This window comes from Eubalaena glacialis, chromosome 1 (assembly GCF_028564815.1).
Source record: "Eubalaena glacialis isolate mEubGla1 chromosome 1, mEubGla1.1.hap2.+ XY, whole genome shotgun sequence".
NCBI lineage: Eukaryota > Metazoa > Chordata > Mammalia > Artiodactyla > Balaenidae > Eubalaena > Eubalaena glacialis.
The window spans coordinates 91,927,974-91,950,983 of NC_083716.1; the positions used below are offsets into that span (position 1 = coordinate 91,927,974).

General features: G+C 73.2%; 12 non-coding genes and 10 pseudogenes across 12 annotated transcripts; all 22 read right to left on the reverse strand.

Annotated features, from left to right (window-relative positions):
* Positions 1–675: 675 nt before the first annotated feature.
* Positions 676–794, reverse strand: LOC133104248 (5S ribosomal RNA). The gene has a single exon (XR_009703504.1). It is a non-coding gene; the product is annotated as a 5S ribosomal RNA (ribosomal RNA).
* A 909-nt stretch (positions 795–1,703) lies between these two features.
* On the reverse strand, positions 1,704–1,822 carry LOC133074958 (5S ribosomal RNA; annotated as a pseudogene).
* A 908-nt stretch (positions 1,823–2,730) lies between these two features.
* LOC133074964 (5S ribosomal RNA) lies at positions 2,731–2,849 on the reverse strand (annotated as a pseudogene).
* A 946-nt stretch (positions 2,850–3,795) lies between these two features.
* LOC133080960 (5S ribosomal RNA) lies at positions 3,796–3,914 on the reverse strand. Its single transcript, XR_009698645.1, has one exon. It is a non-coding gene; the product is annotated as a 5S ribosomal RNA (ribosomal RNA).
* A 918-nt stretch (positions 3,915–4,832) lies between these two features.
* LOC133081065 (5S ribosomal RNA) lies at positions 4,833–4,951 on the reverse strand. Its single transcript, XR_009698733.1, has one exon. It is a non-coding gene; the product is annotated as a 5S ribosomal RNA (ribosomal RNA).
* Positions 4,952–5,860: 909 nt separating this feature from the next.
* LOC133074968 (5S ribosomal RNA) lies at positions 5,861–5,979 on the reverse strand (annotated as a pseudogene).
* A 940-nt stretch (positions 5,980–6,919) lies between these two features.
* Positions 6,920–7,038, reverse strand: LOC133081161 (5S ribosomal RNA). Its single transcript, XR_009698748.1, has one exon. It is a non-coding gene; the product is annotated as a 5S ribosomal RNA (ribosomal RNA).
* Positions 7,039–7,956: 918 nt separating this feature from the next.
* Positions 7,957–8,075, reverse strand: LOC133101670 (5S ribosomal RNA). Its single transcript, XR_009702672.1, has one exon. It is a non-coding gene; the product is annotated as a 5S ribosomal RNA (ribosomal RNA).
* Positions 8,076–8,982: 907 nt separating this feature from the next.
* LOC133074979 (5S ribosomal RNA) lies at positions 8,983–9,101 on the reverse strand (annotated as a pseudogene).
* A 910-nt stretch (positions 9,102–10,011) lies between these two features.
* LOC133101752 (5S ribosomal RNA) lies at positions 10,012–10,130 on the reverse strand. Its single transcript, XR_009702683.1, has one exon. It is a non-coding gene; the product is annotated as a 5S ribosomal RNA (ribosomal RNA).
* A 909-nt stretch (positions 10,131–11,039) lies between these two features.
* Positions 11,040–11,158, reverse strand: LOC133074985 (5S ribosomal RNA; annotated as a pseudogene).
* Positions 11,159–12,065: 907 nt separating this feature from the next.
* On the reverse strand, positions 12,066–12,184 carry LOC133074989 (5S ribosomal RNA; annotated as a pseudogene).
* Positions 12,185–13,130: 946 nt separating this feature from the next.
* LOC133101837 (5S ribosomal RNA) lies at positions 13,131–13,249 on the reverse strand. The gene has a single exon (XR_009702732.1). It is a non-coding gene; the product is annotated as a 5S ribosomal RNA (ribosomal RNA).
* A 918-nt stretch (positions 13,250–14,167) lies between these two features.
* Positions 14,168–14,286, reverse strand: LOC133101930 (5S ribosomal RNA). The gene has a single exon (XR_009702794.1). It is a non-coding gene; the product is annotated as a 5S ribosomal RNA (ribosomal RNA).
* A 909-nt stretch (positions 14,287–15,195) lies between these two features.
* LOC133074994 (5S ribosomal RNA) lies at positions 15,196–15,314 on the reverse strand (annotated as a pseudogene).
* A 946-nt stretch (positions 15,315–16,260) lies between these two features.
* LOC133101972 (5S ribosomal RNA) lies at positions 16,261–16,379 on the reverse strand. Its single transcript, XR_009702813.1, has one exon. It is a non-coding gene; the product is annotated as a 5S ribosomal RNA (ribosomal RNA).
* A 918-nt stretch (positions 16,380–17,297) lies between these two features.
* On the reverse strand, positions 17,298–17,416 carry LOC133102025 (5S ribosomal RNA). Its single transcript, XR_009702830.1, has one exon. It is a non-coding gene; the product is annotated as a 5S ribosomal RNA (ribosomal RNA).
* A 907-nt stretch (positions 17,417–18,323) lies between these two features.
* On the reverse strand, positions 18,324–18,442 carry LOC133074997 (5S ribosomal RNA; annotated as a pseudogene).
* Positions 18,443–19,352: 910 nt separating this feature from the next.
* On the reverse strand, positions 19,353–19,471 carry LOC133102079 (5S ribosomal RNA). Its single transcript, XR_009702846.1, has one exon. It is a non-coding gene; the product is annotated as a 5S ribosomal RNA (ribosomal RNA).
* A 909-nt stretch (positions 19,472–20,380) lies between these two features.
* LOC133074999 (5S ribosomal RNA) lies at positions 20,381–20,499 on the reverse strand (annotated as a pseudogene).
* Positions 20,500–21,406: 907 nt separating this feature from the next.
* Positions 21,407–21,525, reverse strand: LOC133075004 (5S ribosomal RNA; annotated as a pseudogene).
* Positions 21,526–22,471: 946 nt separating this feature from the next.
* On the reverse strand, positions 22,472–22,590 carry LOC133102134 (5S ribosomal RNA). Its single transcript, XR_009702860.1, has one exon. It is a non-coding gene; the product is annotated as a 5S ribosomal RNA (ribosomal RNA).
* Positions 22,591–23,010: the final 420 nt, after the last annotated feature.

A 23,010-nucleotide genomic window follows, 5' to 3' on the forward strand; every position in this document is an offset into this window, starting at 1 on the left:
ACAGGACTTGGCCCCGGAGACTTAAGGGCCTGTGGCCCTCGGTCCCTTGTGCATTCCCCACCCTGTCAATCCACACAGTGCTAGGCGCAGCCCAGCCACGGCCTGGCCGGCCCGCCTGCCCAACGGCAGTTGGCCCGAAGCCACTGGGAGCCACCATTGAGCCGGCACGGCCCCTTAGACACAGCAACGCCACCCTTGCCCCCACGCCAACTGCCGAGCAAAGTTCCCGGCGCCTGGTGTCTAGCCAGCCCAGCGAACCGGTCCCAGCCCACGACCCCGCTCCCACTCTCGGCCGTGGCGAAGTGGCAAAGGGTGGGCTTTTTCCGGAGGGAGCTGTGGAGAGACACACGGGCAGACAGGGGGCTGCGGCGCGGCTGGGCTCCGGTGGGGGCGGCCAAGTGCAGGTCGAGGGCTTCGTGGGCCGCACGGACGGCACCCCGGCCTGCGGCGGAGTCTGGGTCCGGGCCAGCCACCACGGGAGCGGCTGGGGTGGCGGCTGCCTTCCAGGGCCGCCTTCTGGCCGCCTGGCCGGCCAGGCCGGCGCGGAGCGCCCCCTCTGGCGCGCTGTGGTGGGAGGGGCCGGAGGAGGTGGGGCCTGCAGCGCTGCCCGGCGGGGGCGGGGGCGGGGGCGGAGGCGGCGGGCGACTAAAGGAGAAGGCGGAGCGGGAGGCAAAAAGCCTACAGCACCCGGTATTCCCAGGCGGTCTCCCATCCAAGTACTAACCAGGCCCGACCCTGCTTAGCTTCCGAGATCAGACGAGATCGGGCGCGTTCAGGGTGGTATCGCCGTAGACGCAGGAGGGGCCCGCGCGGTGCATCTTGAGGCCCAGCTTCGCTGGCGCCTGCGCCTTTCCGCCATGCCGGCGGCCAGCCCTCTCCGGCAGGGCCCTGCCGCCCGCCCAGGCAGGCGACAGGAGGCCTCGGGGACCCGGGGGTGGCGGAGTGGTGGGCCACCTCGCAGCCCAGGGCGGGCGGGACGCTCCAGGCCCGTCGGCGCTTGGCGCCCCGCCGCAGATCCCGCTCGACGCTCACAGGGACGCGGCCCCGGAGGCTTCAGGGCCCGGCGGCCGCGGTCCCTTGGGCATCCCCCCCTGCCCGCCCACGCGGAGTTAGGCGCAGCCCGGCCACGGCCGGGCCGGCCCTCCGGCCGGGCAGCAGCTGGCCCGAAGCCACTGGGAGCCACCATGGAGTGGGCACGGCCCCTTAGCCCCAGCAAGGCCCCCCCTTGCCCCCACGCCGCCCGCCGAGCACAGGACCCCGGCCCTGGTGGACGGCAGGCCCGGAGAAGCGGCCCCGGCCCCCGCCCCCGCTCCCGCCCCCGGCCGTGGCGAAACGGCGGAGGGGGGGCTTTTTCCGGAGGGAGCTGTGGAGAGACACACGGGCAGACAGGGGGCTGCGGCGCGGCTGGGCTCCGGTGGGGGCGGCCAAGTGCAGGTCGAGGGCCTCGCGGGCCGCACGGACGGCACCCCGGCCTGCGGCGGAGTCTGGGTCCGGGCCAGCCACCACGGGAGCGGCTGGGGTGGCGGCTGCCTTCCAGGGCCGCATTCTGGCCGCATGTCCAGCCAGCTCGGCGGGGAGCGATCCCTCCGGCGCGCTGTGTTGGGAGGGACGTGAGGAGGTGAGGCCTGCAGCGGTGCTCAGCGGGGGCGGAGGCGGCCTCGGCCGCGGGCCACTAAATGTCAAGGCGGAGCGGGAGGCAAAAAAGCCTACAGCACTCGGTATTCCCATGTGGTCTCCCATCCAGGTACGAAACAGGCCAGACCCTGATTAGCTTCCGAGATCAGACGAGGTGTGGTGCGTTCAGGGAGGTGTGGCCGTAGAATGCAGCGGGGGCCACGGTGTGCCTCTTGAGGCTTAGCTTCGCTGGTGCTGGCGACTTACCGCCAGCCCGGCAGCCAACCCTCTCCGGCGCGGCCCTGCCGTCCGCCCAGGCAAGCGACAGGAGGCCTCGAGGGCCCGGGGGTGGTGGAGTTGTGGGCGACTTCGCAGCTCAGGTCAGGCGGGACCCTCCAGGCCTGTAGGCGCTTGGCCCTCCGCCCCAGAGCCACTCAACGCTCACAGGACTTGGCCCCGGAGGCTTAAGGGCCTGTGGCCCTCGGTCCCTTGTGCATTCCCCACCCTGTCAATCCACACAGTGCTAGGCGCAGCCCAGCCACGGCCTGGCCGGCGCGCCTGCCCAACGGCAGTTGGCCCGAAGCCACTGGGAGCCACCATTGAGCCGGCACGGCCCCTTAGACACAGCAACGCCACCCTTGCCCCCACGCCAACTGCCGAGCAAAGTTCCCGGCGCCTGGTGTCTAGCCAGCCCAGCGAACCGGTCCCAGCCCACGACCCCGCTCCCACTCTCGGCCGTGGCGAAGTGGCAAAGGGTGGGCTTTTTCCGGAGGGAGCTGTGGAGAGACACACGGGCAGACAGGGGGCTGCGGCGCGGCTGGGCTCCGGTGGGGGCGGCCAAGTGCAGGTCGAGGGCTTCGTGGGCCGCACGGACGGCACCCCGGCCTGCGGCGGAGTCTGGGTCCGGGCCAGCCACCACGGGAGCGGCTGGGGTGGCGGCTGCCTTCCAGGGCCGCATTCTGGCCGCATGTCCAGCCAGCTCGGCGGGGAGCGATCCCTCCGGCGCGCTGTGTTGGGAGGGACGTGAGGAGGTGAGGCCTGCAGCGGTGCTCAGCGGGGGCGGAGGCGGCCTCGGCCGCGGGCCACTAAATGTCAAGGCGGAGCGGGAGGCAAAAAAGCCTACAGCACTCGGTATTCCCATGTGGTCTCCCATCCAGGTACGAAACAGGCCAGACCCTGATTAGCTTCCGAGATCAGACGAGGTGTGGTGCGTTCAGGGAGGTGTGGCCGTAGAATGCAGCGGGGGCCACGGTGTGCCTCTTGAGGCTTAGCTTCGCTGGTGCTGGCGACTTACCGCCAGCCCGGCAGCCAACCCTCTCCGGCGTGGCCCTGCCGTCCGCCCAGGCAAGCGACAGGAGGCCTCGAGGGCCCGGGGGTGGTGGAGTTGTGGGCGACTTCGCAGCTCAGGTCAGGCGGGACCCTCCAGGCCTGTAGGCGCTTGGCCCTCCGCCCCAGAGCCGCTCAACGCTCACAGGACTTGGCCCCGGAGGCTTAAGGGCCTGTGGCCCTCGGTCCCTTGTGCATTCCCCACCCTGTCAATCCACACAGTGCTAGGCGCAGCCCAGCCACGGCCTGGCCGGCCCGCCTGCCCAACGGCAGTTGGCCCGAAGCCACTGGGAGCCACCATTGAGCCGGCACGGCCCCTTAGACACAGCAACGCCACCCTTGCCCCCACGCCAACTGCCGAGCAAAGTTCCCGGCGCCTGGTGTCTAGCCAGCCCAGCGAACCGGTCCCAGCCCACGACCCCGCTCCCACTCTCGGCCGTGGCGAAGTGGCAAAGGGTGGGCTTTTTCCGGAGGGAGCTGTGGAGAGACACACGGGCAGACAGGGGGCTGCGGCGCGGCTGGGCTCCGGTGGGGGCGGCCAAGTGCAGGTCGAGGGCTTCGTGGGCCGCACGGACGGCACCCCGGCCTGCGGCGGAGTCTGGGTCCGGGCCAGCCACCACGGGAGCGGCTGGGGTGGCGGCTGCCTTCCAGGGCCGCCTTCTGGCCGCCTGGCCGGCCAGGCCGGCGCGGAGCGCCCCCTCTGGCGCGCTGTGGTGGGAGGGGCCGGAGGAGGTGGGGCCTGCAGCGCTGCCCGGCGGGGGCGGGGGCGGGGGCGGAGGCAGCGGCCTCGGCCTCGGCCTCGGCCTCGGCCTAGGCCGCGGGCGACTAAAGGAGAAGGCGGAGCGGGAGGCAAAAAGCCTACAGCACCCGGTATTCCCAGGCGGTCTCCCATCCAAGTACTAACCAGGCCCGACCCTGCTTAGCTTCCGAGATCAGACGAGATCGGGCGCGTTCAGGGTGGTATGGCCGTAGACGTTAAGAGGGGCCCGCGGAGTGCCTCTTGAGGCCCAGCTTCGCTGGCGCTTGCGCCTCCCCGCCAGCCCGGCGGCCAGCCCGCCCCGGCAGGGCCCCGCCGCCCGCCCAGGCAGGGCAACGGCGGCCTCGGGTACCAGGGGGGTGGCGGAGGGTTCGGCGACCTCCCAGCCCAGGGCGGGCGGGACCCACCAAACCGTTCGGCGCTTGGCGCCCCGCCCCAGATCCCGCACGTCGCTCACAGGGACGTGGCCCCGGAGGCTTCAGGGCCCGGGGCCCGCGGTCCCTTGGGCCTCCCCTCTGCCCGCCCACGCGGCGCTAGGCGCAGCCCAGCCGCAGCCCGGGCCGGCCCTCCTGCCCGACGGCAGTCGGCCCTTAACCCACTGGGAGCCACCATTGAGTCGGCACGGCCCCTTAGCCCCAGCAAGGCCACCCTTGCCCCCACGCCACCCGCCGAGCACAGGACCCGGCGCCTTGTGGCCGGCCGGCCCGGAGCACCGGCCCCGGCCCCCGCCCCCGCTCCCGCCCCCGGCCGTGGCGAAACGGCGGAGGGGGGGCTTTTTCCGGAGGGAGCTGTGGAGAGACACACCGGCAGATAGGTGGCTGCGCCGGGGCTGGGCGCTGGTGGGGGCGGCCAGGTGCAGGTCAAGGGGCTCGCGGGCCGCACGGCCGGCACCCGGGCCTGAGGCGGAGTCTGGGTTCAGGCCAGCCACCCCGGGAGCGGCTGGGATGCGGCTGCCTTCCAGGGCCGCCTTCTGGCCGCCTGGCCGGCCAGGCAGGCGGAGAGCGCCCCCTCTGGCGCGCTGTGGTGGGAGGGGCCGGAGGAGGTGGGGCCTGCAGCGGTGCCCGGCGGGGGCGGGGGCGGGGGCGGGGGCGGAGGCGGCGGGCGACTAAAGGAGAAGGCGGAGCGGGAGGCAAAAAGCCTACAGCACCCGGTATTCCCAGGCGGTCTCCCATCCAAGTACTAACCAGGCCCGACCCTGCTTAGCTTCCGAGATCAGACGAGATCGGGCGCGTTCAGGGTGGTATGGCCGTAGACGCAGGAGGGGCCCGCGCGGTGCCTCTTGAGGCCCAGCTTCGCTGGCGCCTGCGCCTTACCGCCATGCCGGCGGCCAGCCCTCTCCGGCAGGGCCCTGCCGCCCGCCCAGGCAGGCGACAGGAGGCCTCGGGGACCCGGGGGTGGCGGAGTGGTGGGCCACCTCGCAGCCCAGGGTGGGCGGGACGCTCCAGGCCCGTCGGCGCTTGGCGCCCCGCCGCAGATCCCGCTCGACGCTCACAGGGACGCGGCCCCGGAGGCTTCAGGGCCCGGCGGCCGCGGTCCCTTGGGCATCCCCCCCTGCCCGCCCACGCGGAGTTAGGCGCAGCCCGGCCACGGCCGGGCCGGCCCTCCGGCCGGGCAGCAGCTGGCCCGAAGCCACTGGGAGCCACCATGGAGTGGGCACGGCCCCTTAGCCCCAGCAAGGCCCCCCCTTGCCCCCACGCCGCCCGCCGAGCACAGGACCCCGGCCCTGGTGGACGGCAGGCCCGGAGAAGCGGCCCCGGCCCCCGCCCCCGCTCCCGCCCCCGGCCGTGGCGAAACGGCGGAGGGGGGGCTTTTTCCGGAGGGAGCTGTGGAGAGACACACGGGCAGACAGGGGGCTGCGGCGCGGCTGGGCTCCGGTGGGGGCGGCCAAGTGCAGGTCGAGGGCCTCGTGGGCCGCACGGACGGTACCCCGGCCTGCGGCGGAGTCTGGGTCCGGGCCAGCCACCACGGGAGCGGCTGGGGTGGCGGCTGCCTTCCAGGGCCGCATTCTGGCCGCATGTCCAGCCAGCTCGGCGGGGAGCGATCCCTCCGGCGCGCTGTGTTGGGAGGGACGTGAGGAGGTGAGGCCTGCAGCGGTGCTCAGCGGGGGCGGAGGCGGCCTCGGCCGCGGGCCACTAAATGTCAAGGCGGAGCGGGAGGCAAAAAAGCCTACAGCACTCGGTATTCCCATGTGGTCTCCCATCCAGGTACGAAACAGGCCAGACCCTGATTAGCTTCCGAGATCAGACGAGGTGTGGTGCGTTCAGGGAGGTGTGGCCGTAGAATGCAGCGGGGGCCACGGTGTGCCTCTTGAGGCTTAGCTTCGCTGGTGCTGGCGACTTACCGCCAGCCCGGCAGCCAACCCTCTCCGGCGCGGCCCTGCCGTCCGCCCAGGCAAGCGACAGGAGGCCTCGAGGGCCCGGGGGTGGTGGAGTTGTGGGCGACTTCGCAGCTCAGGTCAGGCGGGACCCTCCAGGCCTGTAGGCGCTTGGCCCTCCGCCCCAGAGCCGCTCAACGCTCACAGGACTTGGCCCCGGAGGCTTAAGGGCCTGTGGCCCTCGGTCCCTTGTGCATTCCCCACCCTGTCAATCCACACAGTGCTAGGCGCAGCCCAGCCACGGCCTGGCCGGCCCGCCTGCCCAACGGCAGTTGGCCCGAAGCCACTGGGAGCCACCATTGAGCCGGCACGGCCCCTTAGACACAGCAACGCCACCCTTGCCCCCACGCCAACTGCCGAGCAAAGTTCCCGGCGCCTGGTGTCTAGCCAGCCCAGCGAACCGGTCCCAGCCCACGACCCCGCTCCCACTCTCGGCCGTGGCGAAGTGGCAAAGGGTGGGCTTTTTCCGGAGGGAGCTGTGGAGAGACACACGGGCAGACAGGGGGCTGCGGCGCGGCTGGGCTCCGGTGGGGGCGGCCAAGTGCAGGTCGAGGGCTTCGTGGGCCGCACGGACGGCACCCCGGCCTGCGGCGGAGTCTGGGTCCGGGCCAGCCACCACGGGAGCGGCTGGGGTGGCGGCTGCCTTCCAGGGCCGCCTTCTGGCCGCCTGGCCGGCCAGGCCGGCGCGGAGCGCCCCCTCTGGCGCGCTGTGGTGGGAGGGGCCGGAGGAGGTGGGGCCTGCAGCGCTGCCCGGCGGGGGCGGGGGCGGGGGCGGAGGCAGCGGCCTCGGCCTCGGCCTCGGCCTAGGCCGCGGGCGACTAAAGGAGAAGGCGGAGCGGGAGGCAAAAAGCCTACAGCACCCGGTATTCCCAGGCGGTCTCCCATCCAAGTACTAACCAGGCCCGACCCTGCTTAGCTTCCGAGATCAGACGAGATCGGGCGCGTTCAGGGTGGTATGGCCGTAGACGTTAAGAGGGGCCCGCGGAGTGCCTCTTGAGGCCCAGCTTCGCTGGCGCTTGCGCCTCCCCGCCAGCCCGGCGGCCAGCCCGCCCCGGCAGGGCCCCGCCGCCCGCCCAGGCAGGGCAACGGCGGCCTCGGGTACCAGGGGGGTGGCGGAGGGTTCGGCGACCTCCCAGCCCAGGGCGGGCGGGACCCACCAAACCGTTCGGCGCTTGGCGCCCCGCCCCAGATCCCGCACGTCGCTCACAGGGACGTGGCCCCGGAGGCTTCAGGGCCCGGGGCCCGCGGTCCCTTGGGCCTCCCCTCTGCCCGCCCACGCGGCGCTAGGCGCAGCCCAGCCGCAGCCCGGGCCGGCCCTCCTGCCCGACGGCAGTCGGCCCTTAACCCACTGGGAGCCACCATTGAGTCGGCACGGCCCCTTAGCCCCAGCAAGGCCACCCTTGCCCCCACGCCACCCGCCGAGCACAGGACCCGGCGCCTTGTGGCCGGCCGGCCCGGAGCACCGGCCCCGGCCCCCGCCCCCGCTCCCGCCCCCGGCCGTGGCGAAACGGCGGAGGGGGGGCTTTTTCCGGAGGGAGCTGTGGAGAGACACACCGGCAGATAGGTGGCTGCGCCGGGGCTGGGCGCTGGTGGGGGCGGCCAGGTGCAGGTCAAGGGGCTCGCGGGCCGCACGGCCGGCACCCGGGCCTGAGGCGGAGTCTGGGTTCAGGCCAGCCACCCCGGGAGCGGCTGGGATGCGGCTGCCTTCCAGGGCCGCCTTCTGGCCGCCTGGCCGGCCAGGCAGGCGGAGAGCGCCCCCTCTGGCGCGCTGTGGTGGGAGGGGCCGGAGGAGGTGGGGCCTGCAGCGGTGCCCGGCGGGGGCGGGGGCGGGGGCGGGGGCGGAGGCGGCGGGCGACTAAAGGAGAAGGCGGAGCGGGAGGCAAAAAGCCTACAGCACCCGGTATTCCCAGGCGGTCTCCCATCCAAGTACTAACCAGGCCCGACCCTGCTTAGCTTCCGAGATCAGACGAGATCGGGCGCGTTCAGGGTGGTATGGCCGTAGACGCAGGAGGGGCCCGCGCGGTGCCTCTTGAGGCCCAGCTTCGCTGGCGCCTGCGCCTTACCGCCATGCCGGCGGCCAGCCCTCTCCGGCAGGGCCCTGCCGCCCGCCCAGGCAGGCGACAGGAGGCCTCGGGGACCCGGGGGTGGCGGAGTGGTGGGCCACCTCGCAGCCCAGGGCGGGCGGGACGCTCCAGGCCCGTCGGCGCTTGGCGCCCCGCCGCAGATCCCGCTCGACGCTCACAGGGACGCGGCCCCGGAGGCTTCAGGGCCCGGCGGCCGCGGTCCCTTGGGCATCCCCCCCTGCCCGCCCACGCGGAGTTAGGCGCAGCCCGGCCACGGCCGGGCCGGCCCTCCGGCCGGGCAGCAGCTGGCCCGAAGCCACTGGGAGCCACCATGGAGTGGGCACGGCCCCTTAGCCCCAGCAAGGCCCCCCCTTGCCCCCACGCCGCCCGCCGAGCACAGGACCCCAGCCCTGGTGGACGGCAGGCCCGGGAAGCGGCCCCGGCCCCCGCCCCCGCTCCCGCCCCCGGCCGTGGCGAAACGGCGGAGGGGGGGCTTTTTCCGGAGGGAGCTGTGGAGAGACACACGGGCAGACAGGGGGCTGCGGCGCGGCTGGGCTCCGGTGGGGGCGGCCAAGTGCAGGTCGAGGGCTTCGTGGGCCGCACGGACGGTACCCCGGCCTGCGGCGGAGTCTGGGTCCGGGCCAGCCACCACGGGAGCGGCTGGGGTGGCGGCTGCCTTCCAGGGCCGCATTCTGGCCGCATGTCCAGCCAGCTCGGCGGGGAGCGATCCCTCCGGCGCGCTGTGTTGGGAGGGACGTGAGGAGGTGAGGCCTGCAGCGGTGCTCAGCGGGGCGGAGGCGGCCTCGGCCGCGGGCCACTAAATGTCAAGGCGGAGCGGGAGGCAAAAAAGCCTACAGCACTCGGTATTCCCATGTGGTCTCCCATCCAGGTACGAAACAGGCCAGACCCTGATTAGCTTCCGAGATCAGACGAGGTGTGGTGCGTTCAGGGAGGTGTGGCCGTAGAATGCAGCGGGGGCCACGGTGTGCCTCTTGAGGCTTAGCTTCGCTGGTGCTGGCGACTTACCGCCAGCCCGGCAGCCAACCCTCTCCGGCGCGGCCCTGCCGTCCGCCCAGGCAAGCGACAGGAGGCCTCGAGGGCCCGGGGGTGGTGGAGTTGTGGGCGACTTCGCAGCTCAGGTCAGGCGGGACCCTCCAGGCCTGTAGGCGCTTGGCCCTCCGCCCCAGAGCCGCTCAACCCTCACAGGACTTGGCCCCGGAGACTTAAGGGCCTGTGGCCCTCGGTCCCTTGTGCATTCCCCACCCTGTCAATCCACACAGTGCTAGGCGCAGCCCAGCCACGGCCTGGCCGGCCCGCCTGCCCAACGGCAGTTGGCCCGAAGCCACTGGGAGCCACCATTGAGCCGGCACGGCCCCTTAGACACAGCAACGCCACCCTTGCCCCCACGCCAACTGCCGAGCAAAGTTCCCGGCGCCTGGTGTCTAGCCAGCCCAGCGAACCGGTCCCAGCCCACGACCCCGCTCCCACTCTCGGCCGTGGCGAAGTGGCAAAGGGTGGGCTTTTTCCGGAGGGAGCTGTGGAGAGACACACGGGCAGACAGGGGGCTGCGGCGCGGCTGGGCTCCGGTGGGGGCGGCCAAGTGCAGGTCGAGGGCTTCGTGGGCCGCACGGACGGCACCCCGGCCTGCGGCGGAGTCTGGGTCCGGGCCAGCCACCACGGGAGCGGCTGGGGTGGCGGCTGCCTTCCAGGGCCGCCTTCTGGCCGCCTGGCCGGCCAGGCCGGCGCGGAGCGCCCCCTCTGGCGCGCTGTGGTGGGAGGGGCCGGAGGAGGTGGGGCCTGCAGCGCTGCCCGGCGGGGGCGGGGGCGGGGGCGGAGGCGGCGGGCGACTAAAGGAGAAGGCGGAGCGGGAGGCAAAAAGCCTACAGCACCCGGTATTCCCAGGCGGTCTCCCATCCAAGTACTAACCAGGCCCGACCCTGCTTAGCTTCCGAGATCAGACGAGATCGGGCGCGTTCAGGGTGGTATGGCCGTAGACGCAGGAGGGGCCCGCGCGGTGCATCTTGAGGCCCAGCTTCGCTGGCGCCTGCGCCTTTCCGCCATGCCGGCGGCCAGCCCTCTCCGGCAGGGCCCTGCCGCCCGCCCAGGCAGGCGACAGGAGGCCTCGGGGACCCGGGGGTGGCGGAGTGGTGGGCCACCTCGCAGCCCAGGGCGGGCGGGACGCTCCAGGCCCGTCGGCGCTTGGCGCCCCGCCGCAGATCCCGCTCGACGCTCACAGGGACGCGGCCCCGGAGGCTTCAGGGCCCGGCGGCCGCGGTCCCTTGGGCATCCCCCCCTGCCCGCCCACGCGGAGTTAGGCGCAGCCCGGCCACGGCCGGGCCGGCCCTCCGGCCGGGCAGCAGCTGGCCCGAAGCCACTGGGAGCCACCATGGAGTGGGCACGGCCCCTTAGCCCCAGCAAGGCCCCCCCTTGCCCCCACGCCGCCCGCCGAGCACAGGACCCCGGCCCTGGTGGACGGCAGGCCCGGAGAAGCGGCCCCGGCCCCCGCCCCCGCTCCCGCCCCCGGCCGTGGCGAAACGGCGGAGGGGGGGCTTTTTCCGGAGGGAGCTGTGGAGAGACACACGGGCAGACAGGGGGCTGCGGCGCGGCTGGGCTCCGGTGGGGGCGGCCAAGTGCAGGTCGAGGGCCTCGCGGGCCGCACGGACGGCACCCCGGCCTGCGGCGGAGTCTGGGTCCGGGCCAGCCACCACGGGAGCGGCTGGGGTGGCGGCTGCCTTCCAGGGCCGCATTCTGGCCGCATGTCCAGCCAGCTCGGCGGGGAGCGATCCCTCCGGCGCGCTGTGTTGGGAGGGACGTGAGGAGGTGAGGCCTGCAGCGGTGCTCAGCGGGGGCGGAGGCGGCCTCGGCCGCGGGCCACTAAATGTCAAGGCGGAGCGGGAGGCAAAAAAGCCTACAGCACTCGGTATTCCCATGTGGTCTCCCATCCAGGTACGAAACAGGCCAGACCCTGATTAGCTTCCGAGATCAGACGAGGTGTGGTGCGTTCAGGGAGGTGTGGCCGTAGAATGCAGCGGGGGCCACGGTGTGCCTCTTGAGGCTTAGCTTCGCTGGTGCTGGCGACTTACCGCCAGCCCGGCAGCCAACCCTCTCGGCGCGGCCCTGCCGTCCGCCCAGGCAAGCGACAGGAGGCCTCGAGGGCCCGGGGGTGGTGGAGTTGTGGGCGACTTCGCAGCTCAGGTCAGGCGGGACCCTCCAGGCCTGTAGGCGCTTGGCCCTCCGCCCCAGAGCCACTCAACGCTCACAGGACTTGGCCCCGGAGGCTTAAGGGCCTGTGGCCCTCGGTCCCTTGTGCATTCCCCACCCTGTCAATCCACACAGTGCTAGGCGCAGCCCAGCCACGGCCTGGCCGGCGCGCCTGCCCAACGGCAGTTGGCCCGAAGCCACTGGGAGCCACCATTGAGCCGGCACGGCCCCTTAGACACAGCAACGCCACCCTTGCCCCCACGCCAACTGCCGAGCAAAGTTCCCAGCGCCTGGTGTCTAGCCAGCCCAGCGAACCGGTCCCAGCCCACGACCCCGCTCCCACTCTCGGCCGTGGCGAAGTGGCAAAGGGTGGGCTTTTTCCGGAGGGAGCTGTGGAGAGACACACGGGCAGACAGGGGGCTGCGGCGCGGCTGGGCTCCGGTGGGGGCGGCCAAGTGCAGGTCGAGGGCTTCGTGGGCCGCACGGACGGCACCCCGGCCTGCGGCGGAGTCTGGGTCCGGGCCAGCCACCACGGGAGCGGCTGGGGTGGCGGCTGCCTTCCAGGGCCGCATTCTGGCCGCATGTCCAGCCAGCTCGGCGGGGAGCGATCCCTCCGGCGCGCTGTGTTGGGAGGGACGTGAGGAGGTGAGGCCTGCAGCGGTGCTCAGCGGGGGCGGAGGCGGCCTCGGCCGCGGGCCACTAAATGTCAAGGCGGAGCGGGAGGCAAAAAAGCCTACAGCACTCGGTATTCCCATGTGGTCTCCCATCCAGGTACGAAACAGGCCAGACCCTGATTAGCTTCCGAGATCAGACGAGGTGTGGTGCGTTCAGGGAGGTGTGGCCGTAGAATGCAGCGGGGGCCACGGTGTGCCTCTTGAGGCTTAGCTTCGCTGGTGCTGGCGACTTACCGCCAGCCCGGCAGCCAACCCTCTCCGGCGTGGCCCTGCCGTCCGCCCAGGCAAGCGACAGGAGGCCTCGAGGGCCCGGGGGTGGTGGAGTTGTGGGCGACTTCGCAGCTCAGGTCAGGCGGGACCCTCCAGGCCTGTAGGCGCTTGGCCCTCCGCCCCAGAGCCGCTCAACGCTCACAGGACTTGGCCCCGGAGGCTTAAGGGCCTGTGGCCCTCGGTCCCTTGTGCATTCCCCACCCTGTCAATCCACACAGTGCTAGGCGCAGCCCAGCCACGGCCTGGCCGGCCCGCCTGCCCAACGGCAGTTGGCCCGAAGCCACTGGGAGCCACCATTGAGCCGGCACGGCCCCTTAGACACAGCAACGCCACCCTTGCCCCCACGCCAACTGCCGAGCAAAGTTCCCGGCGCCTGGTGTCTAGCCAGCCCAGCGAACCGGTCCCAGCCCACGACCCCGCTCCCACTCTCGGCCGTGGCGAAGTGGCAAAGGGTGGGCTTTTTCCGGAGGGAGCTGTGGAGAGACACACGGGCAGACAGGGGGCTGCGGCGCGGCTGGGCTCCGGTGGGGGCGGCCAAGTGCAGGTCGAGGGCTTCGTGGGCCGCACGGACGGCACCCCGGCCTGCGGCGGAGTCTGGGTCCGGGCCAGCCACCACGGGAGCGGCTGGGGTGGCGGCTGCCTTCCAGGGCCGCCTTCTGGCCGCCTGGCCGGCCAGGCCGGCGCGGAGCGCCCCCTCTGGCGCGCTGTGGTGGGAGGGGCCGGAGGAGGTGGGGCCTGCAGCGCTGCCCGGCGGGGGCGGGGGCGGGGGCGGAGGCAGCGGCCTCGGCCTCGGCCTCGGCCTCGGCCTAGGCCGCGGGCGACTAAAGGAGAAGGCGGAGCGGGAGGCAAAAAGCCTACAGCACCCGGTATTCCCAGGCGGTCTCCCATCCAAGTACTAACCAGGCCCGACCCTGCTTAGCTTCCGAGATCAGACGAGATCGGGCGCGTTCAGGGTGGTATGGCCGTAGACGTTAAGAGGGGCCCGCGGAGTGCCTCTTGAGGCCCAGCTTCGCTGGCGCTTGCGCCTCCCCGCCAGCCCGGCGGCCAGCCCGCCCCGGCAGGGCCCCGCCGCCCGCCCAGGCAGGGCAACGGCGGCCTCGGGTACCAGGGGGGTGGCGGAGGGTTCGGCGACCTCCCAGCCCAGGGCGGGCGGGACCCACCAAACCGTTCGGCGCTTGGCGCCCCGCCCCAGATCCCGCACGTCGCTCACAGGGACGTGGCCCCGGAGGCTTCAGGGCCCGGGGCCCGCGGTCCCTTGGGCCTCCCCTCTGCCCGCCCACGCGGCGCTAGGCGCAGCCCAGCCGCAGCCCGGGCCGGCCCTCCTGCCCGACGGCAGTCGGCCCTTAACCCACTGGGAGCCACCATTGAGTCGGCACGGCCCCTTAGCCCCAGCAAGGCCACCCTTGCCCCCACGCCACCCGCCGAGCACAGGACCCGGCGCCTTGTGGCCGGCCGGCCCGGAGCACCGGCCCCGGCCCCCGCCCCCGCTCCCGCCCCCGGCCGTGGCGAAACGGCGGAGGGGGGGCTTTTTCCGGAGGGAGCTGTGGAGAGACACACCGGCAGATAGGTGGCTGCGCCGGGGCTGGGCGCTGGTGGGGGCGGCCAGGTGCAGGTCAAGGGGCTCGCGGGCCGCACGGCCGGCACCCGGGCCTGAGGCGGAGTCTGGGTTCAGGCCAGCCACCCCGGGAGCGGCTGGGATGCGGCTGCCTTCCAGGGCCGCCTTCTGGCCGCCTGGCCGGCCAGGCAGGCGGAGAGCGCCCCCTCTGGCGCGCTGTGGTGGGAGGGGCCGGAGGAGGTGGGGCCTGCAGCGGTGCCCGGCGGGGGCGGGGGCGGGGGCGGGGGCGGAGGCGGCGGGCGACTAAAGGAGAAGGCGGAGCGGGAGGCAAAAAGCCTACAGCACCCGGTATTCCCAGGCGGTCTCCCATCCAAGTACTAACCAGGCCCGACCCTGCTTAGCTTCCGAGATCAGACGAGATCGGGCGCGTTCAGGGTGGTATGGCCGTAGACGCAGGAGGGGCCCGCGCGGTGCCTCTTGAGGCCCAGCTTCGCTGGCGCCTGCGCCTTACCGCCATGCCGGCGGCCAGCCCTCTCCGGCAGGGCCCTGCCGCCCGCCCAGGCAGGCGACAGGAGGCCTCGGGGACCCGGGGGTGGCGGAGTGGTGGGCCACCTCGCAGCCCAGGGTGGGCGGGACGCTCCAGGCCCGTCGGCGCTTGGCGCCCCGCCGCAGATCCCGCTCGACGCTCACAGGGACGCGGCCCCGGAGGCTTCAGGGCCCGGCGGCCGCGGTCCCTTGGGCATCCCCCCCTGCCCGCCCACGCGGAGTTAGGCGCAGCCCGGCCACGGCCGGGCCGGCCCTCCGGCCGGGCAGCAGCTGGCCCGAAGCCACTGGGAGCCACCATGGAGTGGGCACGGCCCCTTAGCCCCAGCAAGGCCCCCCCTTGCCCCCACGCCGCCCGCCGAGCACAGGACCCCGGCCCTGGTGGACGGCAGGCCCGGAGAAGCGGCCCCGGCCCCCGCCCCCGCTCCCGCCCCCGGCCGTGGCGAAACGGCGGAGGGGGGGCTTTTTCCGGAGGGAGCTGTGGAGAGACACACGGGCAGACAGGGGGCTGCGGCGCGGCTGGGCTCCGGTGGGGGCGGCCAAGTGCAGGTCGAGGGCCTCGTGGGCCGCACGGACGGTACCCCGGCCTGCGGCGGAGTCTGGGTCCGGGCCAGCCACCACGGGAGCGGCTGGGGTGGCGGCTGCCTTCCAGGGCCGCATTCTGGCCGCATGTCCAGCCAGCTCGGCGGGGAGCGATCCCTCCGGCGCGCTGTGTTGGGAGGGACGTGAGGAGGTGAGGCCTGCAGCGGTGCTCAGCGGGGGCGGAGGCGGCCTCGGCCGCGGGCCACTAAATGTCAAGGCGGAGCGGGAGGCAAAAAAGCCTACAGCACTCGGTATTCCCATGTGGTCTCCCATCCAGGTACGAAACAGGCCAGACCCTGATTAGCTTCCGAGATCAGACGAGGTGTGGTGCGTTCAGGGAGGTGTGGCCGTAGAATGCAGCGGGGGCCACGGTGTGCCTCTTGAGGCTTAGCTTCGCTGGTGCTGGCGACTTACCGCCAGCCCGGCAGCCAACCCTCTCCGGCGCGGCCCTGCCGTCCGCCCAGGCAAGCGACAGGAGGCCTCGAGGGCCCGGGGGTGGTGGAGTTGTGGGCGACTTCGCAGCTCAGGTCAGGCGGGACCCTCCAGGCCTGTAGGCGCTTGGCCCTCCGCCCCAGAGCCGCTCAACGCTCACAGGACTTGGCCCCGGAGGCTTAAGGGCCTGTGGCCCTCGGTCCCTTGTGCATTCCCCACCCTGTCAATCCACACAGTGCTAGGCGCAGCCCAGCCACGGCCTGGCCGGCCCGCCTGCCCAACGGCAGTTGGCCCGAAGCCACTGGGAGCCACCATTGAGCCGGCACGGCCCCTTAGACACAGCAACGCCACCCTTGCCCCCACGCCAACTGCCGAGCAAAGTTCCCGGCGCCTGGTGTCTAGCCAGCCCAGCGAACCGGTCCCAGCCCACGACCCCGCTCCCACTCTCGGCCGTGGCGAAGTGGCAAAGGGTGGGCTTTTTCCGGAGGGAGCTGTGGAGAGACACACGGGCAGACAGGGGGCTGCGGCGCGGCTGGGCTCCGGTGGGGGCGGCCAAGTGCAGGTCGAGGGCTTCGTGGGCCGCACGGACGGCACCCCGGCCTGCGGCGGAGTCTGGGTCCGGGCCAGCCACCACGGGAGCGGCTGGGGTGGCGGCTGCCTTCCAGGGCCGCCTTCTGGCCGCCTGGCCGGCCAGGCCGGCGCGGAGCGCCCCCTCTGGCGCGCTGTGGTGGGAGGGGCCGGAGGAGGTGGGGCCTGCAGCGCTGCCCGGCGGGGGCGGGGGCGGGGGCGGAGGCAGCGGCCTCGGCCTCGGCCTCGGCCTCGGCCTAGGCCGCGGGCGACTAAAGGAGAAGGCGGAGCGGGAGGCAAAAAGCCTACAGCACCCGGTATTCCCAGGCGGTCTCCCATCCAAGTACTAACCAGGCCCGACCCTGCTTAGCTTCCGAGATCAGACGAGATCGGGCGCGTTCAGGGTGGTATGGCCGTAGACGTTAAGAGGGGCCCGCGGAGTGCCTCTTGAGGCCCAGCTTCGCTGGCGCTTGCGCCTCCCCGCCAGCCCGGCGGCCAGCCCGCCCCGGCAGGGCCCCGCCGCCCGCCCAGGCAGGGCAACGGCGGCCTCGGGTACCAGGGGGGTGGCGGAGGGTTCGGCGACCTCCCAGCCCAGGGCGGGCGGGACCCACCAAACCGTTCGGCGCTTGGCGCCCCGCCCCAGATCCCGCACGTCGCTCACAGGGACGTGGCCCCGGAGGCTTCAGGGCCCGGGGCCCGCGGTCCCTTGGGCCTCCCCTCTGCCCGCCCACGCGGCGCTAGGCGCAGCCCAGCCGCAGCCCGGGCCGGCCCTCCTGCCCGACGGCAGTCGGCCCTTAACCCACTGGGAGCCACCATTGAGTCGGCACGGCCCCTTAGCCCCAGCAAGGCCACCCTTGCCCCCACGCCACCCGCCGAGCACAGGACCCGGCGCCTTGTGGCCGGCCGGCCCGGAGCACCGGCCCCGGCCCCCGCCCCCGCTCCCGCCCCCGGCCGTGGCGAAACGGCGGAGGGGGGGCTTTTTCCGGAGGGAGCTGTGGAGAGACACACCGGCAGATAGGTGGCTGCGCCGGGGCTGGGCGCTGGTGGGGGCGGCCAGGTGCAGGTCAAGGGGCTCGCGGGCCGCACGGCCGGCACCCGGGCCTGAGGCGGAGTCTGGGTTCAGGCCAGCCACCCCGGGAGCGGCTGGGATGCGGCTGCCTTCCAGGGCCGCCTTCTGGCCGCCTGGCCGGCCAGGCAGGCGGAGAGCGCCCCCTCTGGCGCGCTGTGGTGGGAGGGGCCGGAGGAGGTGGGGCCTGCAGCGGTGCCCGGCGGGGGCGGGGGCGGGGGCGGGGGCGGAGGCGGCGGGCGACTAAAGGAGAAGGCGGAGCGGGAGGCAAAAAGCCTACAGCACCCGGTATTCCCAGGCGGTCTCCCATCCAAGTACTAACCAGGCCCGACCCTGCTTAGCTTCCGAGATCAGACGAGATCGGGCGCGTTCAGGGTGGTATGGCCGTAGACGCAGGAGGGGCCCGCGCGGTGCCTCTTGAGGCCCAGCTTCGCTGGCGCCTGCGCCTTACCGCCATGCCGGCGGCCAGCCCTCTCCGGCAGGGCCCTGCCGCCCGCCCAGGCAGGCGACAGGAGGCCTCGGGGACCCGGGGGTGGCGGAGTGGTGGGCCACCTCGCAGCCCAGGGCGGGCGGGACGCTCCAGGCCCGTCGGCGCTTGGCGCCCCGCCGCAGATCCCGCTCGACGCTCACAGGGACGCGGCCCCGGAGGCTTCAGGGCCCGGCGGCCGCGGTCCCTTGGGCATCCCCCCCTGCCCGCCCACGCGGAGTTAGGCGCAGCCCGGCCACGGCCGGGCCGGCCCTCCGGCCGGGCAGCAGCTGGCCCGAAGCCACTGGGAGCCACCATGGAGTGGGCACGGCCCCTTAGCCCCAGCAAGGCCCCCCCTTGCCCCCACGCCGCCCGCCGAGCACAGGACCCCAGCCCTGGTGGACGGCAGGCCCGGGAAGCGGCCCCGGCCCCCGCCCCCGCTCCCGCCCCCGGCCGTGGCGAAACGGCGGAGGGGGGGCTTTTTCCGGAGGGAGCTGTGGAGAGACACACGGGCAGACAGGGGGCTGCGGCGCGGCTGGGCTCCGGTGGGGGCGGCCAAGTGCAGGTCGAGGGCTTCGTGGGCCGCACGGACGGTACCCCGGCCTGCGGCGGAGTCTGGGTCCGGGCCAGCCACCACGGGAGCGGCTGGGGTGGCGGCTGCCTTCCAGGGCCGCATTCTGGCCGCATGTCCAGCCAGCTCGGCGGGGAGCGATCCCTCCGGCGCGCTGTGTTGGGAGGGACGTGAGGAGGTGAGGCCTGCAGCGGTGCTCAGCGGGGCGGAGGCGGCCTCGGCCGCGGGCCACTAAATGTCAAGGCGGAGCGGGAGGCAAAAAAGCCTACAGCACTCGGTATTCCCATGTGGTCTCCCATCCAGGTACGAAACAGGCCAGACCCTGATTAGCTTCCGAGATCAGACGAGGTGTGGTGCGTTCAGGGAGGTGTGGCCGTAGAATGCAGCGGGGGCCACGGTGTGCCTCTTGAGGCTTAGCTTCGCTGGTGCTGGCGACTTACCGCCAGCCCGGCAGCCAACCCTCTCCGGCGCGGCCCTGCCGTCCGCCCAGGCAAGCGACAGGAGGCCTCGAGGGCCCGGGGGTGGTGGAGTTGTGGGCGACTTCGCAGCTCAGGTCAGGCGGGACCCTCCAGGCCTGTAGGCGCTTGGCCCTCCGCCCCAGAGCCGCTCAACCCTCACAGGACTTGGCCCCGGAGACTTAAGGGCCTGTGGCCCTCGGTCCCTTGTGCATTCCCCACCCTGTCAATCCACACAGTGCTAGGCGCAGCCCAGCCACGGCCTGGCCGGCCCGCCTGCCCAACGGCAGTTGGCCCGAAGCCACTGGGAGCCACCATTGAGCCGGCACGGCCCCTTAGACACAGCAACGCCACCCTTGCCCCCACGCCAACTGCCGAGCAAAGTTCCCGGCGCCTGGTGTCTAGCCAGCCCAGCGAACCGGTCCCAGCCCACGACCCCGCTCCCACTCTCGGCCGTGGCGAAGTGGCAAAGGGTGGGCTTTTTCCGGAGGGAGCTGTGGAGAGACACACGGGCAGACAGGGGGCTGCGGCGCGGCTGGGCTCCGGTGGGGGCGGCCAAGTGCAGGTCGAGGGCTTCGTGGGCCGCACGGACGGCACCCCGGCCTGCGGCGGAGTCTGGGTCCGGGCCAGCCACCACGGGAGCGGCTGGGGTGGCGGCTGCCTTCCAGGGCCGCCTTCTGGCCGCCTGGCCGGCCAGGCCGGCGCGGAGCGCCCCCTCTGGCGCGCTGTGGTGGGAGGGGCCGGAGGAGGTGGGGCCTGCAGCGCTGCCCGGCGGGGGCGGGGGCGGGGGCGGAGGCGGCGGGCGACTAAAGGAGAAGGCGGAGCGGGAGGCAAAAAGCCTACAGCACCCGGTATTCCCAGGCGGTCTCCCATCCAAGTACTAACCAGGCCCGACCCTGCTTAGCTTCCGAGATCAGACGAGATCGGGCGCGTTCAGGGTGGTATGGCCGTAGACGCAGGAGGGGCCCGCGCGGTGCATCTTGAGGCCCAGCTTCGCTGGCGCCTGCGCCTTTCCGCCATGCCGGCGGCCAGCCCTCTCCGGCAGGGCCCTGCCGCCCGCCCAGGCAGGCGACAGGAGGCCTCGGGGACCCGGGGGTGGCGGAGTGGTGGGCCACCTCGCAGCCCAGGGCGGGCGGGACGCTCCAGGCCCGTCGGCGCTTGGCGCCCCGCCGCAGATCCCGCTCGACGCTCACAGGGACGCGGCCCCGGAGGCTTCAGGGCCCGGCGGCCGCGGTCCCTTGGGCATCCCCCCCTGCCCGCCCACGCGGAGTTAGGCGCAGCCCGGCCACGGCCGGGCCGGCCCTCCGGCCGGGCAGCAGCTGGCCCGAAGCCACTGGGAGCCACCATGGAGTGGGCACGGCCCCTTAGCCCCAGCAAGGCCCCCCCTTGCCCCCACGCCGCCCGCCGAGCACAGGACCCCGGCCCTGGTGGACGGCAGGCCCGGAGAAGCGGCCCCGGCCCCCGCCCCCGCTCCCGCCCCCGGCCGTGGCGAAACGGCGGAGGGGGGGCTTTTTCCGGAGGGAGCTGTGGAGAGACACACGGGCAGACAGGGGGCTGCGGCGCGGCTGGGCTCCGGTGGGGGCGGCCAAGTGCAGGTCGAGGGCCTCGCGGGCCGCACGGACGGCACCCCGGCCTGCGGCGGAGTCTGGGTCCGGGCCAGCCACCACGGGAGCGGCTGGGGTGGCGGCTGCCTTCCAGGGCCGCATTCTGGCCGCATGTCCAGCCAGCTCGGCGGGGAGCGATCCCTCCGGCGCGCTGTGTTGGGAGGGACGTGAGGAGGTGAGGCCTGCAGCGGTGCTCAGCGGGGGCGGAGGCGGCCTCGGCCGCGGGCCACTAAATGTCAAGGCGGAGCGGGAGGCAAAAAAGCCTACAGCACTCGGTATTCCCATGTGGTCTCCCATCCAGGTACGAAACAGGCCAGACCCTGATTAGCTTCCGAGATCAGACGAGGTGTGGTGCGTTCAGGGAGGTGTGGCCGTAGAATGCAGCGGGGGCCACGGTGTGCCTCTTGAGGCTTAGCTTCGCTGGTGCTGGCGACTTACCGCCAGCCCGGCAGCCAACCCTCTCGGCGCGGCCCTGCCGTCCGCCCAGGCAAGCGACAGGAGGCCTCGAGGGCCCGGGGGTGGTGGAGTTGTGGGCGACTTCGCAGCTCAGGTCAGGCGGGACCCTCCAGGCCTGTAGGCGCTTGGCCCTCCGCCCCAGAGCCACTCAACGCTCACAGGACTTGGCCCCGGAGGCTTAAGGGCCTGTGGCCCTCGGTCCCTTGTGCATTCCCCACCCTGTCAATCCACACAGTGCTAGGCGCAGCCCAGCCACGGCCTGGCCGGCGCGCCTGCCCAACGGCAGTTGGCCCGAAGCCACTGGGAGCCACCATTGAGCCGGCACGGCCCCTTAGACACAGCAACGCCACCCTTGCCCCCACGCCAACTGCCGAGCAAAGTTCCCGGCGCCTGGTGTCTAGCCAGCCCAGCGAACCGGTCCCAGCCCACGACCCCGCTCCCACTCTCGGCCGTGGCGAAGTGGCAAAGGGTGGGCTTTTTCCGGAGGGAGCTGTGGAGAGACACACGGGCAGACAGGGGGCTGCGGCGCGGCTGGGCTCCGGTGGGGGCGGCCAAGTGCAGGTCGAGGGCTTCGTGGGCCGCACGGACGGCACCCCGGCCTGCGGCGGAGTCTGGGTCCGGGCCAGCCACCACGGGAGCGGCTGGGGTGGCGGCTGCCTTCCAGGGCCGCATTCTGGCCGCATGTCCAGCCAGCTCGGCGGGGAGCGATCCCTCCGGCGCGCTGTGTTGGGAGGGACGTGAGGAGGTGAGGCCTGCAGCGGTGCTCAGCGGGGGCGGAGGCGGCCTCGGCCGCGGGCCACTAAATGTCAAGGCGGAGCGGGAGGCAAAAAAGCCTACAGCACTCGGTATTCCCATGTGGTCTCCCATCCAGGTACGAAACAGGCCAGACCCTGATTAGCTTCCGAGATCAGACGAGGTGTGGTGCGTTCAGGGAGGTGTGGCCGTAGAATGCAGCGGGGGCCACGGTGTGCCTCTTGAGGCTTAGCTTCGCTGGTGCTGGCGACTTACCGCCAGCCCGGCAGCCAACCCTCTCCGGCGTGGCCCTGCCGTCCGCCCAGGCAAGCGACAGGAGGCCTCGAGGGCCCGGGGGTGGTGGAGTTGTGGGCGACTTCGCAGCTCAGGTCAGGCGGGACCCTCCAGGCCTGTAGGCGCTTGGCCCTCCGCCCCAGAGCCGCTCAACGCTCACAGGACTTGGCCCCGGAGGCTTAAGGGCCTGTGGCCCTCGGTCCCTTGTGCATTCCCCACCCTGTCAATCCACACAGTGCTAGGCGCAGCCCAGCCACGGCCTGGCCGGCCCGCCTGCCCAACGGCAGTTGGCCCGAAGCCACTGGGAGCCACCATTGAGCCGGCACGGCCCCTTAGACACAGCAACGCCACCCTTGCCCCCACGCCAACTGCCGAGCAAAGTTCCCGGCGCCTGGTGTCTAGCCAGCCCAGCGAACCGGTCCCAGCCCACGACCCCGCTCCCACTCTCGGCCGTGGCGAAGTGGCAAAGGGTGGGCTTTTTCCGGAGGGAGCTGTGGAGAGACACACGGGCAGACAGGGGGCTGCGGCGCGGCTGGGCTCCGGTGGGGGCGGCCAAGTGCAGGTCGAGGGCTTCGTGGGCCGCACGGACGGCACCCCGGCCTGCGGCGGAGTCTGGGTCCGGGCCAGCCACCACGGGAGCGGCTGGGGTGGCGGCTGCCTTCCAGGGCCGCCTTCTGGCCGCCTGGCCGGCCAGGCCGGCGCGGAGCGCCCCCTCTGGCGCGCTGTGGTGGGAGGGGCCGGAGGAGGTGGGGCCTGCAGCGCTGCCCGGCGGGGGCGGGGGCGGGGGCGGAGGCAGCGGCCTCGGCCTCGGCCTCGGCCTCGGCCTAGGCCGCGGGCGACTAAAGGAGAAGGCGGAGCGGGAGGCAAAAAGCCTACAGCACCCGGTATTCCCAGGCGGTCTCCCATCCAAGTACTAACCAGGCCCGACCCTGCTTAGCTTCCGAGATCAGACGAGATCGGGCGCGTTCAGGGTGGTATGGCCGTAGACGTTAAGAGGGGCCCGCGGAGTGCCTCTTGAGGCCCAGCTTCGCTGGCGCTTGCGCCTCCCCGCCAGCCCGGCGGCCAGCCCGCCCCGGCAGGGCCCCGCCGCCCGCCCAGGCAGGGCAACGGCGGCCTCGGGTACCAGGGGGGTGGCGGAGGGTTCGGCGACCTCCCAGCCCAGGGCGGGCGGGACCCACCAAACCGTTCGGCGCTTGGCGCCCCGCCCCAGATCCCGCACGTCGCTCACAGGGACGTGGCCCCGGAGGCTTCAGGGCCCGGGGCCCGCGGTCCCTTGGGCCTCCCCTCTGCCCGCCCACGCGGCGCTAGGCGCAGCCCAGCCGCAGCCCGGGCCGGCCCTCCTGCCCGACGGCAGTCGGCCCTTAACCCACTGGGAGCCACCATTGAGTCGGCACGGCCCCTTAGCCCC